The following is an 18,212-nucleotide window of genomic DNA, read 5'->3' as shown; positions in this document are numbered from 1 at the left end:
GTAATGCGTAGTTGCCCTTAGTAACATCACGGTCAGGCTCCGGTTTGGCATTTTTTGGCGTGTTTGGATGACAGTGTAAATGCCCCTAGTGTAACTATTATAAACAGCTGTTTCAGGAAGCACTCGTGCATTAACAAAGGCAATCGCATATTTTTTATGGAGAGGGGGGGGGGGGGGGGGAGGGATTGACACCCCCCACAGTAAGGATAGGGTTTAAGTTGGTCTTGCATGCAGCTTCCTGAAACGGTTACACTGGTGCTAACTTCAAGGCTGATGTTTACTCTTCACTTTGGTACTTAATTAGTGCAGTACCACAAGTGCGATGATAAATAAAATGTTGGTGAGTGTGAAAAACCAGTTCTTATTACTTTTAGAGGGCAGTGTATTTCACTCAGAGTAAATTTTAATTTTTAGTTACTACTTTACATTGCAGAACACTTTTTACACTGTTTCTTATTGTTTAGCACTATATTGCTCTGAAAAAAGCATTGATTTTTTGTTTTGTTTTGTTTTGTTTGGGGGGGGGGGGGGTAATTGTTTAAAACTTGATGTCATTTTCCAAAACTTCCAAAAAATATTATCAAAAGACACACTTGGGGGTTAACACTTTATTGCACCTACGCACTTGGCTAGAATAGTATTTTTAATTAGCTCTACTTGAACCATTCTTAGTAAGATTAGAAATGTACTTATTAATTACTGTTTTGTAGTTATTAACCACTTGACTGCTAACCATATGTGTTCTCGCTCTTGTATGCCTGTGCTTACCACGTACATGTACGTGCTTAGGGCAGTGCACTTTCAATAGCACTGCATAATGCCAAGCCCTGCTGTGTAATTAACACTGCTATGATGTTATACAGGTCTTGAACAGTAGATGGCGCTCTTCCAAAAAATATGGTTTTGATGTGTACAGTGTACAGTTTTTGTCAGGTTTTTGTACAGTACAAAAATGCTGTAGCACAGGGGGTATGAACGCGTTTTAAGCCAATAGCAGTCAAGTGGATAAGCTGTGGAAAAAATAGACAAAACATTTGATTACTTTCATAATTTGCAATATGTTCATTAAATGCAACATATTATTTTTATTATTATTGTTATTATTATTAGCCATCAAGTGTTATGATAATAATAATAATAACACATGTAATAGTAAAAATTATATTGCAGAATGCATTGTGATAATTTGTCATTTATTTTTAAAGTTATAATCCATTATATGCCATTGTTACATCTACTATTATCAAAGCCATAGTTACAAGAATTAGTTTTTTGGTATTCAACTAACAACCCTAAAAAAGCTGAGTCTTATGAATCCATCTCACAGCTAAGGGGGGGGGGGTGGATCTCCACCATAAGACCTCGATGGTCAACCACGCGTTCGCCACAAAAGTCTGCATGCACGTCACCCACAAATTAATGTTCAAAACTGTTTACCGGTGGTCAATTTCATAAATTCAATAATCAATTGATTATGCTGATTTATGAGAGTTCTGAACTTTGCTCTAATCAAACTAAGCTTCAAAACTGCCAATTTTGTGTATAGACACTCTCTGTAAGACTCTGATCAAATGTTCTTTTAAAAATTTGGTATCAAAAGTTTTTCTTATGTGTTTTATTATTATTTTTTTTTTATTTCTTACTATTTTCTTTGTTTTACAAATTTTTTTAAATTTTTTTTTAGATGGAATTTGTCGACACATTTACGATCATAAACAGCATGGAATCGATTGGTTTTAATCAGTAAAGGCAAGAATAATATACATTTATGAATTTTGGCTGAAAAAATTTTTGTATTGGAATTGTACATGAAGCCATGTTTTTGAGCAATGTTTGGTCTGAGGTGCGCAACTTCAAAACCACATGTGTGGACGTCGCGAATTTGGACAAAAAAATTGTGCAAGACTCAAAAGAAAAAGTCAATACACACTGTGTCTACTGCGTTGCAGGCATGTTGCGTGAAACGATGGGCCTTTTACTGTTAAGATGGTATGTACATGTAGATGAAAAATGTAATGCTGATGCTAGAGGTGCAGCTGTAGTACTTTGGCTCTTTATATGCAATCATTTTTGATATATTATCTTTGTAATCATATACATGTACATAAATGATGTATGCTTGTTATATAGTTTATAGGGCCTACAGGGTAACCTTATTACAAGATCTTCACCTTGTTATCAGGCTTTCAGTGGTACCTCATTAAGAGCGGTTCCTCATGTTACCTTGCTGTAAATTGAAAACCCATGATAATAATAATATAACATGTGTAGGGGAGACTGGAAGTTCAGTGGGACACTCCATTATCTTAATAAATATGAAGACAATGTTAAATTCATTTACATCAGTCAAAAGGCTTCACTCAATGCCATTTAAAAATATGCCAAAAACCACTGTAAACTTTTTCACACAAGTACAGGATAAGCGCCTTATTTTCACTACTTTTATTACTGATTTTAAACATTTATTCAGATTTGTTTTTGCGGTTACGAACGGGTGATCTGACATTTGCTCCTGCGATAATTGCTCGCCTTATTTTCTTCAAAGGTATAGGGTTATGGTTCTGGTTGTGATAGTTTTCTTGGTTCAGAATAATAGGAGGATAAGGATTAAGGTTAGTGTTAGGTTTGGGTTAAGGGTCCATGATTGGCTTAATATGCAGACTTTCCATTGGAGCAAGTGTAGCCAGAACAAATGTCATGGAATCTCCCAACCAAGTGGATACCCCTTGTGATAGTGATTATCCTCTGAGGTGATTAAATGATTTAATACAAGATTTTTTGATGGCCATCAATTTCAGTTGTTTTTAATATCTGGGGTAAACTGAGACATTAGTAATGCAATGAGCAATATCGGTATCCTTTTTTTGTGTCTGAGTGTACGCCTATATGGGTCTCCCAGTTTACCCCGAGGTGGCTCAATTAACCCCCAAACTAAGGGTTTGCAAAATTTATGATTACATGAAAAGTCAAGCTGTGAGAATTCAATCTATAATTGCCATATTTACCTATGTAACTATTATGCATCCTAGAAAAAAGGAAACCATATTTCAGGGCAGAAATTTTCTGTCATAATAATAATTCCATCGATGAGATATACATTTATGAAAAGCTCTACTTTTATTTGATTGCATAACATATTATTCATATTTCACGCACGATTGCATTAAACCAATAAAAAGTGGGGGTTCCAAAATTTAATTTGCACAAAGCAATTGCAACTTCGAGTTAGTAGGATAATAAATATAATTTTTTTTGAAAAAAAGAGACATTACATTGAAAAAAAATCATTATTTTCTCTCGTACATGACACCTTTTGCATTAAAAATCAATTAAGTACACTTGAGAAGAAGTAAAATGAAAATATGCTAGATTTCTTACAATTGGGTAAGAAGCCATTTTAGCTTTCCTGATTTAGCAGCTGACATTGGATCTACATGTAATGCTTAAGTGAATTCACACAAACCTTCTGTTCACATCCTTCCCAAGACAGCATTAAAAGAGCCCCTGAACATGGCTACTTAAACGCTGTATTGTGATGGGTAAATTCACTCAAGCATTTGGTTCATTGTCAGCTGCTAGATTAAGAAAGCTGAATGGCTTCTTAATCAAAATCTACTAATTTGGGAGAAATCAAGATCTTTTCATTTTATATGCATGAAGTGTCATATAAAAAAGAAAAATATTAATTTGTGTGTGATCTTTTTCTTTTTCCGAAATAAGTATCTTTACTACCTTATAAACTAACTCAAAATTGCAATTTGTTTGTGCAAATGAAATTTTAATACCACTACTTTCTATTTGTTAAATTCAATCATGCATGAAATATGAATAATAGATTATGCATCAAATAAGAAACCGAGCTTTCCACACATGTACATCTCATTACAAAAATTATTATCATGACATAAACAAAATTGCCATGAAATCCAGTTTTTTTTTCTTGGGAAACACTGTATAGTCTTTTAATATACAAACATACATGTACTTGGTTTCGTCCAAATATTTGCTTAGTTACAGTTGGTAATATTTTTAAAGTGAAGAAAAATGTTCCATTTCTCCCCGGTTTTCCCTAATACATGGGACTATAAATGATTGGCATTACCTTGGTGCATGCTGAACACAAGTGCTTTCACTTTGATTTCATTACTTGTTCTGTGACAACAAATCAACCAACAATGTGGGATCTACATGTACTTATTTCTACTAATTACAGAAATAATTGTTAACGGTAAATCTTCCCTTGTATGTGTATCTTAGAATATAAGGTTACCTACTTCCGTCATTTAAGGGATTTCATTACGTTTGAATGATTCTTGTTCATTACTCAAATTGTTTTCAACATTTTGTCATGATTAAAATATTTTGATGATGTTATTTTAACTAAAGCATTTAAATACTCCTTTTTTCACTTTTTGTTTTATGTAATATTAGAAACACAATTGTATGCATTTGGAAGATGTATGAATGCAGAAATGTTATAAAAATGTAATTGTTCAATGTCATTGCAACATTTGATGAACATTTCTAAAATAACATTTAAAGAACGTTACACAAAACAACATTGCAATGTTTCTATTAAATGTTTAAATTATATCAAAATATGGTCTTAAAAATAGATGGGTTACATTTTTATAACATTTCATTCAAACATCTGTAAGATATCATTACAACATCTTATCAACATTTCTAAGATAATATTTTTAAGTCATTTGGGGATATCATCATTCAAATGTTTCTATTAAATGTTTAAATGATATCAAAATGTATGGTCTTAGAAATGATGGCTCACATTTTAAAAACATTTCCTCCAAACATTAATAAGATATCATTACAACATTTAATTAACATTTCTAAGTTAATATTTTAAAAACATTTTGGGATTTTATCATTCAAATGTTTCTATTAAATGTTTAAATGATATCAAAATGTATGGTCTTAAAAATAGATGGCTCACATTTTAAAAACATTTCCTCCAAACATTAATAAGATATCATTACAACATTTAATTAACATTTCTAAGTTAATATTTTAAAAACATTTTGGGATTTTATCATTCAAATGTTTCTATTAAATGTTTAAATGATATCAAAATGTATGGTCTTAGAAATAGATGGCTCACATTTTAAAAACATTTCCTTCAAACATTAATAAGATATCATTACAACATTTAATTAACATTTCTAAAATAACATATTAAAAACATTTAAGAATAACAATATTGTAATGTTTCTTTGAAATGTTATAATGATATCAAAATGTATGGTCTTAGAAAAAGATGGCTCACATTTTAAAAACATTTCCTTCAAACATTAATAAGATATCATTACAACATTTAATTAACATTTCTAAAATAACATATTAAAAACATTTAAGAATAACAATATTGTAATGTTTCTTTGAAATGTTATAATGATATCAAAATGTATGGTCTTAGAAATGATGGCTCACATTTTAAAAACATTTCCTTCAAACATTTATAAGATATCATTACAACATTTAATTAACATTTCTAAGTTAATATTTTAAAAACATTTTGAGATTTTATCATTCAAATGTTTCTATTAAATGTTTAAATGATATCAAAATGTATGGTCTTAGAAATAGATGGCTCACATTTTAAAAACATTTCCTTCAAACATTAATAAGATATCATTACAACATTTAATTAACATTTCTAAAATAACATATTAAAAACATTTAAGAATAACAATATTGTAATGTTTCTTTGAAATGTTATAATGATATCAAAATGTATGGTCTTAGAAATGATGGCTCACATTTTAAAAACATTTCCTTCAAACATTTATAAGATATCATTACAACATTTAATTAACATTTCTAAGTTAATATTTTAAAAACATTTTGAGATATCATCATTCAAATGTTTCTATTAAATATTTAAATGATATCAAAATGTATGGTCTTAGAAATAGATGGCTCACATTTTAAAAACATTTCCTTCAAACATTAATAAGATATCATTACAACATTTAATTAACATTTCTAAGTTAATATTTTAAAAACATTTTGGGACTTTATCATTCAAATGTTTCTATTAAATGTTTAAATGATATCAAAATGTATGGTCTTAGAAATAGATGGCTCACATTTTAAAAACATTTCCTTCAAACATTAATAAGATATCATTACAACATTTATTTAACATTTCTAAAATAACATATTAAAAACATTTAAGAATAACAATGTTGTAATGTTTCTATGAAATGTTAAAATGATATCAAAATGTATGGTCTTAGAAATAGATGGCTCACATTTTCATAACATTTTCTTCAAATGTTTGAAAAATATCATTAATATGTTATATCAACATTTTTGATAATATCAAATTGATATTGTTATAATGTTTAAGCTTAATGTTAAACAAACATTTTTAAAATGTTTTTTTGATGTTGGTGTTTAATGTTATAAATATGTTTTCTTGATAATCACAAGACCATACATTTTCATATGATTTTAACATTTGAACAAAACATTTCCCAAACGTTTAGCCAAACATTATCATGATGTTCTTATAATGTTTTTGTGTTAGCTGGGTCATTGTAATTCTGTATCGCTGTTGTTCAAACATCTGTCCAGTGTCGTTTATAATTATAGATACCGAGGTAGTTACCCTGCTGTATATATATTTTTGCAAAAACAAAGCAGAGAATCATCCATTACAACACAATTGTCTCTAGCTGGCACAAGTGGTGTAGGTAATTAAGAGCATGGGTGGCCAGGCCTCCACGTCCAGTGATAACAACAACAATGAAAAGATAGACATGAAAGAGAGAGAAAACGCAATAAACAAAATACATTTTCTGAAAAGAGAGATAAAGAGAGATAACAATTAACATTTTACCATCTTACATCCCGATCGAGTGATTATACCACTTGATTACGTCACGTGTCTAAATATGACATCCATTTAAAAATTAAACGAATGATGACTCATTAATAAATTTAGTCTTGATATACATTGTCGAATGAAATGGCATCAAAGAATTCCATTTTGGGGGTAAAACCAGAGGTTAGAATAAATATACCATTATGTCTGCAACATATTATGCCACTAAATTCTAACTGAAATATAGTGCAATCACCGGAGGTGTAGAAAACATAGTTGGGCTAGGATTGCGCCTGTTCTTTTTTTTACCGTACACATAGATTAGATCTTCCACATCACTGTACATATTTATATATCTGCACAACTTCATGTCAAGAACAGAGCTGGATAAGAAAGAGCATGGACGGAAAGAGCATGAAATCAAAAGAAGTATTGTAAAATAAGTTGAGAGAGAGAGAGAGAGAGAGAGAGAGGGAGAGGGAGCTCACCACAAATCCCATTATATCCCAAGTGAACGATAAAATTGGTCAAATATCCTTCTACATTCCATTCCTAAAGTTTAAGTGCCCAACGCTAGTTTCAATCAGACTTATTTTTGGAGACTGAACAGGACTTCAATATCCTACTGTATTTATGTTAAGATTATAGCATTTATTCTGATAAACGAACTAGAATGGAATTAAAGTTATGCTTCTGATATTTGGGAGTCATTAATATTCGTCTCTGGTGATACTTTCAGTTAAAGGGGGAAGTCCACCCTGATATAAAGTTGGTTTTGATAGAAACAGTTTAATTTTTTTTATTAGAATGCTTCCACAAATCATTCACGAATCGAGTAAATATTAAGATCAATGTTTATAAGCTTGAATATGGAAACCCCCCCAATCAAAATATCTTAGTGAGGTGAATTTTTCCAGTTTTCACGAATGATACGTACAAACCATTTTTTACCATTCTACTTCCCTCACAACCAATACTAGTAGTAGTAAAAATGCTACATGAACTAGTTTACTGGGTGTCAGTGCTTGTTCTACCATTGTAGTGCTAATAACAATTAAACAATTATTATGATGATAACACTACAGTATTAATGACAAGAATGATAATACTACTACTGCTACTACTACTACTACTACAACTAATAATAATAGTGATGATAATATCAATCATAATAATAATAATTAAAAAAATAATGATAATAATAATAGTGATAATAATAATAGTGATAATAAAATTATAATATAAATAATAAAAATAATTAGGTCAATGTGCCTACTGGTACTCTAGTAACACTATTACTTTTATTACAAATACTATGTATGTTATTTTAGGTAGTGTAGTTGTAGTTTCACTTTGACCATTCATTTTTGTAATACTCTCTAATTGACAAAGTCCAGGAATTTTGTAGTTCCTCACCAATGTATTACCAAAATAATTACGTATAGTCACAAAATGACCCTTTACACGTTAGTGAAAGATGTTCTTGTTTGCGAGCCTGCAATCCCAGTCTGTGCAGCCACGCAGAGCCTCTGATACATAATATACGTGACTGTCATATATTACTCGGACATATGCATTCATCACTGTCTGTGAAATGTTCTGTTTGTTTTTGTTTTTGTTTTCCTTGGGTGTATTTGATATGTGCTACATCATGTATACTTTAACTTTAATAACCATTGGTCTCAAATAGTCCTCTATTAGTACATAACATACTGTTTCTAAGCGCACAAAATAACATCAAGCAGGTATACTATAAGAGGGGGAGGGGAGGGGGTGGGGGAGGAAGCAAATGGAACATCCCTAAAGTTCCTCCAATTGCTAAAATGATATGTTCTAAGAAGGTTTCTAAGTGATTGTACAAAGCTCTCTATAAACGTAGAAAGGAAGTATATTACAAAGCGTTGAAGAACATGTGGCAAGGCAAAAAGGCATGGTCGCCATATCAATCATTTCCTTGCACGGGGTCCGGTAGATACATAGATAAATCGGAGATGCGATACGTGTCCTTTTATGCTGCTACTACTACTACTACTGTTTTGTGTTACAACTTCCGATACGTTACTACTACTACTACTACTACTACTACTACTACTACTACTACTACTACTACTATACTACTACTACTACTACACATACTACTACAGTAGTAGTATGTGTAGTAGTTATAGTAACTATAACTATAACTAGTAAGTCAATACAGCTGCTGCTTCTTCTTATCAGCAGTATAAATAATTTTGTATATTGCTTTGTTCAAGTACATTTTATCCATTTCTACAACACAAATCTTGTAATATACATGTCCGAATCATCAACGACCAATTTATCGAAATTGTTAATCATTCATTTGGTAAATAACATGTAAGCGGGATATTTACAGTGGTGCATTCGGTTAAGGATCTGAGAGGGTCCCCCTCACCCCGCTGGCAAAATCAAAGTACCCATAAACCTTCACTAGTACACAAATTTCCCCTCCCCCCTCCTTTTGTTTTCTCTGGTCAAATTTTGTTTCAAATAATTTCCCCATCAAAGCAATAATTACAAATTATATTTCTTTTGGTGTGTATCAGTACAAGCTTAGAAAAAGATGGGTAGATTGCTGACAAAAGCTCTTCTTCTTTTTGTGATATGAAAGACGCAGACATTATATCAAGCTAAGAATCGCAAACTTCAAATCTGATGAAAAACTATATAAATGTGAATAATTTCATGAAATTGTTTAGTCTATAAAGCGTGTATTTGTATTTATAACTAAATAACATTGTAGTTGTCTTCGGTATCAGATGAACGTACATTAAACAATATTGACATTTTTAATTTCGCGATATTTTTACTCCAAATTCCCTTTTTAAAGCCATAAATTAATAAAGAACTACATATTTATGGTAAAAAGTATGTGAAGTTCATATTATCTGTTTTGTCAATAATTTGTTTTAATATCTTCAAGATAATATAAATGCACAAAAATGTAACGTTTATAGCAGGTCAAAGGTAAAACAATTTTGTGTCCCTTCCGTTACGCTGTTGTAGGTACTTGTATTTGTTTTTTTCATTTGTATATATAAAAATGACGTAAAATACAATTTTGCAGACTTCATGCTTTTTTAGGTCTTGTTCTGCATGTACTTTTTGGAATTTGAAATTACATCGTTTTATATTTCCAAAGCTTTGATCGAAGATCGAAGATTAAACTTCTCTTGCAAAAAACTTGCAAAAAACAAAATTATCACGATAAGTGACCATTTCACCGCTAAAGCACACCAGAGAAAGATGCTTTAAAATGTTGTTGTTTACTAATGTATTATGTCATTATTTCAATGCCTGCACACTTTGCTTGTACCCGTCTGTCACGCTCAGTTTTTCGCCCCTATCCAGATGGACGGTGTTAGTGCCAGGCGCATAGCTAGGTGGGGGGGGGGGGGGGGGGCGATGGGGGGGGGGGGGGTCGCCCCCCCCCCCCCCCAAAAAAAAACAGAGAGAGAGAGAGAGAGAGAGAAGAGAAAAAAGTAAGAGGACGAATAAATATGCATCATAATCATTTATTAGAAAATGTAATTGTGAAACGAGCTTTGAATTCTATAACCACCAGCCCAGCCCAGCGCAAACAAAAATTCGAAATTTTGTATCACCCCCGTGCTGCACCCCCTGGACCCCGACAAAGAGACATGATGAAGACTGTGTTAAAAATATTATAAAAGAAACAACATTATATATGCATCATACTCATTTATTAGAAAATGTAATTGTGAAACGAGCTTTGAATTCTATAGCCAGCAGCCCAGCCCAGCGCAAACAAAAATTCGAAATTTTGTATCACCCCCGTGCTGCACCCCCTGGACCCCACCAAGGGCCCTAAGGCGGGCCTCTGAATGCTCATCCGACCGTTAAATTCCTAAATCCCCTAGCTTCCTGGAGCTCTGTCCCCTGGACCCTATTAGGGGCCCTGGACCCCACGCCAATTTACGCTTCACTCTACCTGGTCGTAAATACTTTAGCCCCTTCCTCTCCCACTTTGAAAAAAACGTTCCGCGGGGCCTACAGGCATGCAACATGTAAGAGTCGGATGGTGATGCAAATTTTTGTTCTGCCCCCCCCCCCCAAAAAAAAGTTTTTACTCATTACGCCACTGCATAACAATGAATCAAACATTATTTTTGAACATTCAGAAAAGGATTAAAAGTAGAGGACGGTACAACGAATCGTCTTCAGTTTATAGTTTAATGAAACTTCAAAGCTTCAGCATTCGCACAGGAGCTAGGGCGCTTCGCGCACTCTGTAAGTGATTCGAAACCCTAAAATAAAATCCTAGCTATGCGCTTGTTCAGGGCCCATGAAAGCACTGACAAATAATACCCGCATAGTTACAAAAGAAAAAAATCAAAGATGAGCCCTTAAGGAGAGTGAATCAAAAGTATCACAATGCACTCCATTTCGGGGAGCCCTGCCCCAATACATTATATCATAGGTTTTCAAAACATATATTTTTAATTTTTGCACTTTAGGGGAAAACTTTCCGCAAAATAAACTATAAAAAAAATAAAAAAATAAAGAGTAAATCCATAAATATGTGAGGATTGGGTGTCCATTCTGTCACGCTTGAGTTACCTAAACAAATAAATTGAATATAAGATGGAGCATATAAGACACGTTGACTTTAAAAACTAAATTAAAACAAAATATGTGGTCCTTTGACAGAATAATACATAGTTAGATGAGTAAATTGATGATAGAGGGCGTAGAAAAAATTAAATGAATCAATTAAAAAAAATATAAAAACAATGTTTAATTTTATGAAAATGTTACAGTAATGTTATAATACTTATTAGGATTCAGATCATTAAATTTCAGCACGATAGGAATAGGGCTTATCAATTAACAGTAGTTTCTTATAAACGCATCAAAAGACTCTCTATCAAGAAAGGTTTGCAAGACAAACTCATTTTCAAGGCGATGGTAAACTTTTTGATACGGCATTTGTTGAAGTATTCCCACAGTGGCTTTTCAATTGATGTCCGAATGATGTAAATAACAAATTTCTTTATATCATGGGAAAGCAAATTTGGAATGAAAAACATTTAATTATAATCTTAATGTTACAAGCAGGGTCAATACCAAACATGCGTTGCGTTCTCCCCCAAACTCCTGGGGACCGCTCACAGGATCCTAAAGAGATCCAGCATTGGGCCTACACAAGGCCTGACACATTTTAGAATGACTTTGATATTTTTGAGTGAAATTTAATATATATGCTTTATATATATATCACAGATAGAAATAGACTGAACAATATTAGTGAGAGCAATAAAAAGCGAATTTGACTTTGTATAAGTACAAATTTCGATACGAAAACTGGATTGCATTCTCCCCCAAACTCCGGGGGACCACTCCATGCACTCAGAGGTACCCCTAGAAATCCAGCTTAGGGCCTACACAAGGCCTGACACATTTTAGAATGACTTTGATATTTTTGAGTGAAATTTAATGTATATGCTTTATATATATATCATAGATAGAAATAGACTGTACAATATTAGTGAGAGCAATAAAAAGCGAATTTGACTTTGTAAAAGTACAAATTTCGATACGAAAAGTGGGCTTCATTCTCCCCCAAACTCCAGGGGACCACTCCATGCAGATTCCCCTAGAAATCCAGCTTAGGGCAACAAGGCCTGAGACATGTTTTTAGAATGACTTTGAAATTTTTGAGTGAAATTTAATGAATATGCTTTCTATATATATTACAGATAGAAATAGACTGTACAACATTAGTGAGAGCAATAAAAAGCGAATTAGACTTTGTAAAAGTACAGATTTTGATACGAAAAGTGGGTTGCATTCTCCCCCAAACTCCAGGGGACCACTCCATGCACTCAGAGATTCCCCCTAGAACTCCAGCTTGCCTACACAAGGCCTGACACATTTTAGAATGACTTTGATATTTTTGAGTGAAATTTAATGTATATGCTTTATATATATATCATAGATAGAAATAGACTGTACAATATTAGTGAGAGCAATAAAAAGCGAATTAGACTTTGTAAAAGTACAGATTTTGATACGAAAAGTGGTTTCATTCTCCCCCAAACTGCGGGGGACCACTCCATGCACTCAGAGGTACCCCTAGAACTCCAGCTTGCCTACACAAGGCCTGACACATTTTAGAATGACTTTGATATTTTTGAGTGAAATTTAATGTATATGCTTTATATATATATCATAGATAGAAATAGACTGTACAATATTAGTGAGAGCAATAAAAAGCGAATTAGACTTTGTAAAAGTACAGATTTTGATACGAAAAGTGGGTTTCATTCTCCCCCAAACTCCAGCTAGGGACCAGAGATTCCCCCTAGAAATCCAGCTTAGGGCTTGTACAAGGCCTGAGACATGTTTTTAGAATGACTTTGAAATTTTTGAGTGAAATTTAATGAATATGCTTTCTATATATATTACAGATAGAAATAGACTGTACAACATTAGTGAGAGCAATAAAAAGCGAATTAGACTTTGTAAAAGTACAGATTTTGATACGAAAACTGGGTTGCATTCTCCCCCAAACTCCATGGGACCACTCCATGCACTCAGAGATTCCCCTAGAAATCCAGCTTAGGGCCTACACAAGGCCTGACACATTTTAGAATGACTTTGATATTTTTGAGTGAAATTTAATGTATATGCTTTATATATATATCATAGATAGAAATAGACTGTACAATATTAGTGAGAGCAATAAAAAGCGAATTTGACTTTGTAAAAGTACAAATTTCGATACGAAAAGTGGGCTTCATTCTCCCCCAAACTGCGGGGGACCACTCCATGCACTCAGAGGTACCCCTAGAACTCCAGCTTGCCTACACAAGGCCTGACACATTTTAGAATGACTTTGATATTTTTGAGTGAAATTTAATGTATATGCTTTATATATATATCATAGATAGAAATAGACTGTACAATATTAGTGAGAGCAATAAAAAGCGAATTAGACTTTGTAAAAGTACAGATTTTGATACGAAAAGTGGGTTTCATTCTCCCCCAAACTCCAGCTAGGGACCACTCCATGCACTCAGAGATTCCCCCTAGAAATCCAGCTTAGGGCTTGTACAAGGCCTGAGACATGTTTTTAGAATGACTTTGAAATTTTTGAGTGAAATTTAATGAATATGCTTTCTATATATATTACAGATAGAAATAGACTGTACAACATTAGTGAGAGCAATAAAAAGCGAATTAGACTTTGTAAAAGTACAGATTTTGATACGAAAACTGGGTTGCATTCTCCCCCAAACTCCATGGGACCACTCCATGCACTCAGAGATTCCCCTAGAAATCCAGCTTAGGGCCTACACAAGGCCTGAGACATGTTTTTAGAATGACTTTGATATTTGTGAGTGAAATTTAATGTATATGCTTTCTATATAAATGGACTGTACAATATTAGTGAGAGCAAAAAAAGCGAATTCGACTTTCATTAAAAGTACCAAAAATCGAGCAGAAACCTGGGTTGCATTCTTTCCCAAACTCCAGGAGGACCACTCCGGGGTTCTTCTAGAAATCAAGTTTATAGGGCCAACAAGAGGGCCGAAAACATTTTAGAATGACTTTGAAATGTTTCAGTGAAATTGAATGTAGGTATATATGCTTGAACATTGTACAGATAGAAATAGACTAGGTTGCGTTGTCCATGAAACTCACGGGGCAGCTCAGGACAGTGAAGGATCCAGGGGAGGGGGCCCTTCCCTTGGCCCAAAAAATAGGCAATTTTTGTTTGCCCAAAGGGAGGGGGGATGTTAAGTTTTAAAAAAAAGTAGAGCTCAAACCCCCTCCCCCCCCCCTGTTGAGCCACTGAAACAAAATTTGTGCTCGCTACCCCCCCCCCCCTCCCCCCACGCTCATTTGGCCAATCGGCTGAATATTTTGCCCCTCCCTCGCCGCCGGCTTGATCCGCACCTGGCTCAGGGTTCCTCCCCGCTGGGTGAGGGGGGGGGGGAGGACAGGGTAACTTTGCTAGTCATTTTAAGGACGGCTATTCATAAGGACCGCTATTTATAACGAGGAAAAGGGGGTCACTATTCACGAAGGCATGAGAACCGCTATTCATAATGTGAGATAAGGGTCGTTTTTCATAATGCACATTGAGGGTCATTTCTCATAAGGAACGCTATTCATGATACAAAATCGAGGTCGCTAGTCATAAACATGAAGAAGGGGCACTATTCATAATTTTTAGAGGGGGTAACTACTGTACTCATCATAAAGACCGCTATTCATAATACGAAATTAGGTTTGCTATTCATAATACGTATATAATAAATAGCGACCCTCTTCTAGTATTATGAACAGAGACCCCTATGAATATAAACGACCCCATTTTGTATCATGAATATCGACCCTCTTCTCATATTATGTATAGCTGTCTTTAGGAATAATAACCCTTTTCTCAAATTATGAATAGCGGTCCTTATAGGAATGTGGTCCTTATGAATAGCGAGCGGTCCCTGATTGAGCAGCACCCATGGCGAGTAGCAGCACATCTGGAAAGAGCTCACTTACTCTTGAATTTACTATAATAAAACTGGGACGACCGGGTGTGACGATTTTATTGAAAGTGGTGGATATTTTCCAAGGCGGTTCTCTTCCAACTTGCTAGGTCTACTTGTTTTGTCACTTTTAATTATATTGATTATCTCACATCTCTAGGAACGAAAATAGGCCAAGTCGCAGGGCTGCTTTTTTGGAGAAAAATTACAAAAATATGTTCATTGTTTTTTTGTGATGTACATGTCAATGCATGAAGCCCAAATTAATGATATTGATAAATCTGTGCGACCATCGGCGAGGACTTTGCATGAACAAGTGAATTGATTTCAATTATTTTTGTGGGATTCTGCATCTGCAATTTTCACTTTAGCGATATTATGAATGATATATTTTCCTGAAGAAAATACTTCCCCATGTTTAAGGCCAAGATCTGAAAAGTTGGGGCACTTTTAGGGATTTTGCAGCACAAAGTTATGTTCCATGTTTAGGGATTTTTTTGCAAAAAAGTAACCCATTAGAGCGGCACATCACTGTATACTGTATGAGGTTGGGAGAATTTACTGTTAGAGGGTGATGCACAGTGATGCCTTTAAAGAAAACTATAAGTATATTTGTGGTTTGAAAACAAAATCAGGATTTGTGTGCATGTTTAGAGGGTTAGTACATGCAGTAGAAGAAATATAATGAGTAACATTTCATACAACATTTATGCCATTTTTTTTTATCAACCTTCAACAATGTTACCGAGTCACTTTATATCATGAAAGCAATTTCATATTCTTGAAGACGGAATCGTTTGAGCTGCCATCGAGTGGTCATGTCTTGCGATAATTATGCCTCGGGTCATTTGTCACAAGTACCTTCTCAAACATGGAAACTATGTTTCTCGCATTCAAGAGATATGTACAATTTTTTTTGGTCTATACAAGTATAGTAATAATTATAACGTGTCGAAAGAAAAATGCTGAGCACAACATCATTGGTAAAAAATGGTATTATATCCAATTAATGGACGCATGAATTGTAAGTTGCATGAAGAATGTACAGTGTACATGGGGTTGGTAATCTAGAGAGTTGGGGGAAAGTTCTTTTCATTTATCGTGTATTTCTCTACATAAAACTGATATTTTCAGATGATGTAATCATTATCATTTACAGCGAAAGAGTTTTAATAATTGTCATTTCCCAATTTTCAGGACTAAACTCAAAACCCGTTATCTAAAATATTGTTTGTTTATCTCATATAACTTTTTTGTCATGACTGATGGAAAAACTTATCAGAATGGGACATGGGACACCGCCCTCTATTCTAGCCGTAGGGGTAAAATACAGGAAGGGGGTAGTTCGGGGTTGAGAACTCCTTAACACATCTTTTTTTTTTTGGGGGGGGGGGGGGCAACCACATCACCTCATGATTCGGGCGACGCGATGGGCTCGCTGTAATTTGTCTTTTCGTGCCCCATAATGCTTGTCAGAATGAACGAAATATATTCAATTCTATAAATAAACTACTAAAAAAATTGGCAAACTTATCAAGCTTCTTTAAAGTTAATAATAATTATTGCAATTGATAAGACTCTACATATTTTAATTAAGCAAAGTGGCATTAAAGTCAGTCCTTTTGCGAAGGGATTTGCAAATTGATGTATTTAGCCCCAGGTCCTGCACGATATGCCTCCTGGTTTCTTGCCCCAAGAATATTTTGAGGGAACGCGTTTCGAAATGAGATATGAAAATGGCTTTGAACTTTATTAATACTGTAACTACAATTTTTCCCTTGATAACGAATACAAAAATGAGTGGTAATATTCTCTCCAATTTGAAACATCCCCCCCCCCCCCATCCACTTATTGGTGGGTGTTGATATATCACGATGAAGGCAAACCTTAACAAAATCTGTAACGCTCACTTTTGCCTACAGTTTCCCTGAAAAGTGTTATTCATGTGTAGACTTAAAGATAAAGTTGAACATTGTTTATCTGATGTTCTTCCCCACTTGCATAATACAATGATAACGCTCAGAAATTATTTTCACCTCTTCCCAGAACTCAACCTTCTCCTTAAGTGACTTACAACTATTAATGCATTTGTTTACTTTGTGTTGCAATGTCATTGCAAAGTATTTTTCAATTTGATCTTGATTACTAGCTTTTGAAATTTAAGGAAGTAGACCCAAAATAAAACACACACAAATCGCTTTAGTGTGGTTATTTTTTGTTCTTCAGAGTAAACTTTTTTTTTAAATATTAAAGAGGTTCTTAATCAACATTTCCCCGAAAATCAATTTGCTTTTCAACTGTGACTGATGCTTTTCAGTCATTTCGATTGCTTTCGGATTCATTACGCGGTACCCGCTGCTAAAATATGACTTGATGGTTGTCTAGTCGCAAATATCCTCGAGAGGGCGCCACCCTACTAGGACACATTTCCTGCATCGTGCCTCTTTTCAAAAGCATGCAGTACATAAATTTAGTTCAACACAATTGTGCAATATTCTCTCTAGCCTACTGTAATTCTCCTTTTGAATTCTTATGCTTCTTGTCTCATAATGCGAATAGTTTCCTAGATAGATGGCGTACTATAAGTGTTTGCGTTGTATACACTTTTCCTTCATTAGTAATGATATTATCATTCTTATTATTATAATTATTATTATCATTATTATTATTATTTAACCATCATCATTATTATTGTAGTTATTATTATCATTATCATTACTATTATTACTAAATTAACATTGTCATTAATATTATTTCTACAATTATTATCATGCATATTGAGGCGAATTCATCCAATGGCCAGGACTTGAGATAGGTAGAATTCTGCATAA

This window comes from Strongylocentrotus purpuratus, unplaced genomic scaffold (assembly GCF_000002235.5).
Source record: "Strongylocentrotus purpuratus isolate Spur 01 unplaced genomic scaffold, Spur_5.0 spur5_scaffold_20, whole genome shotgun sequence".
Taxonomy (NCBI): domain Eukaryota; kingdom Metazoa; phylum Echinodermata; class Echinoidea; order Camarodonta; family Strongylocentrotidae; genus Strongylocentrotus; species Strongylocentrotus purpuratus.
This window is presented reverse-complemented; position numbering follows the sequence as displayed.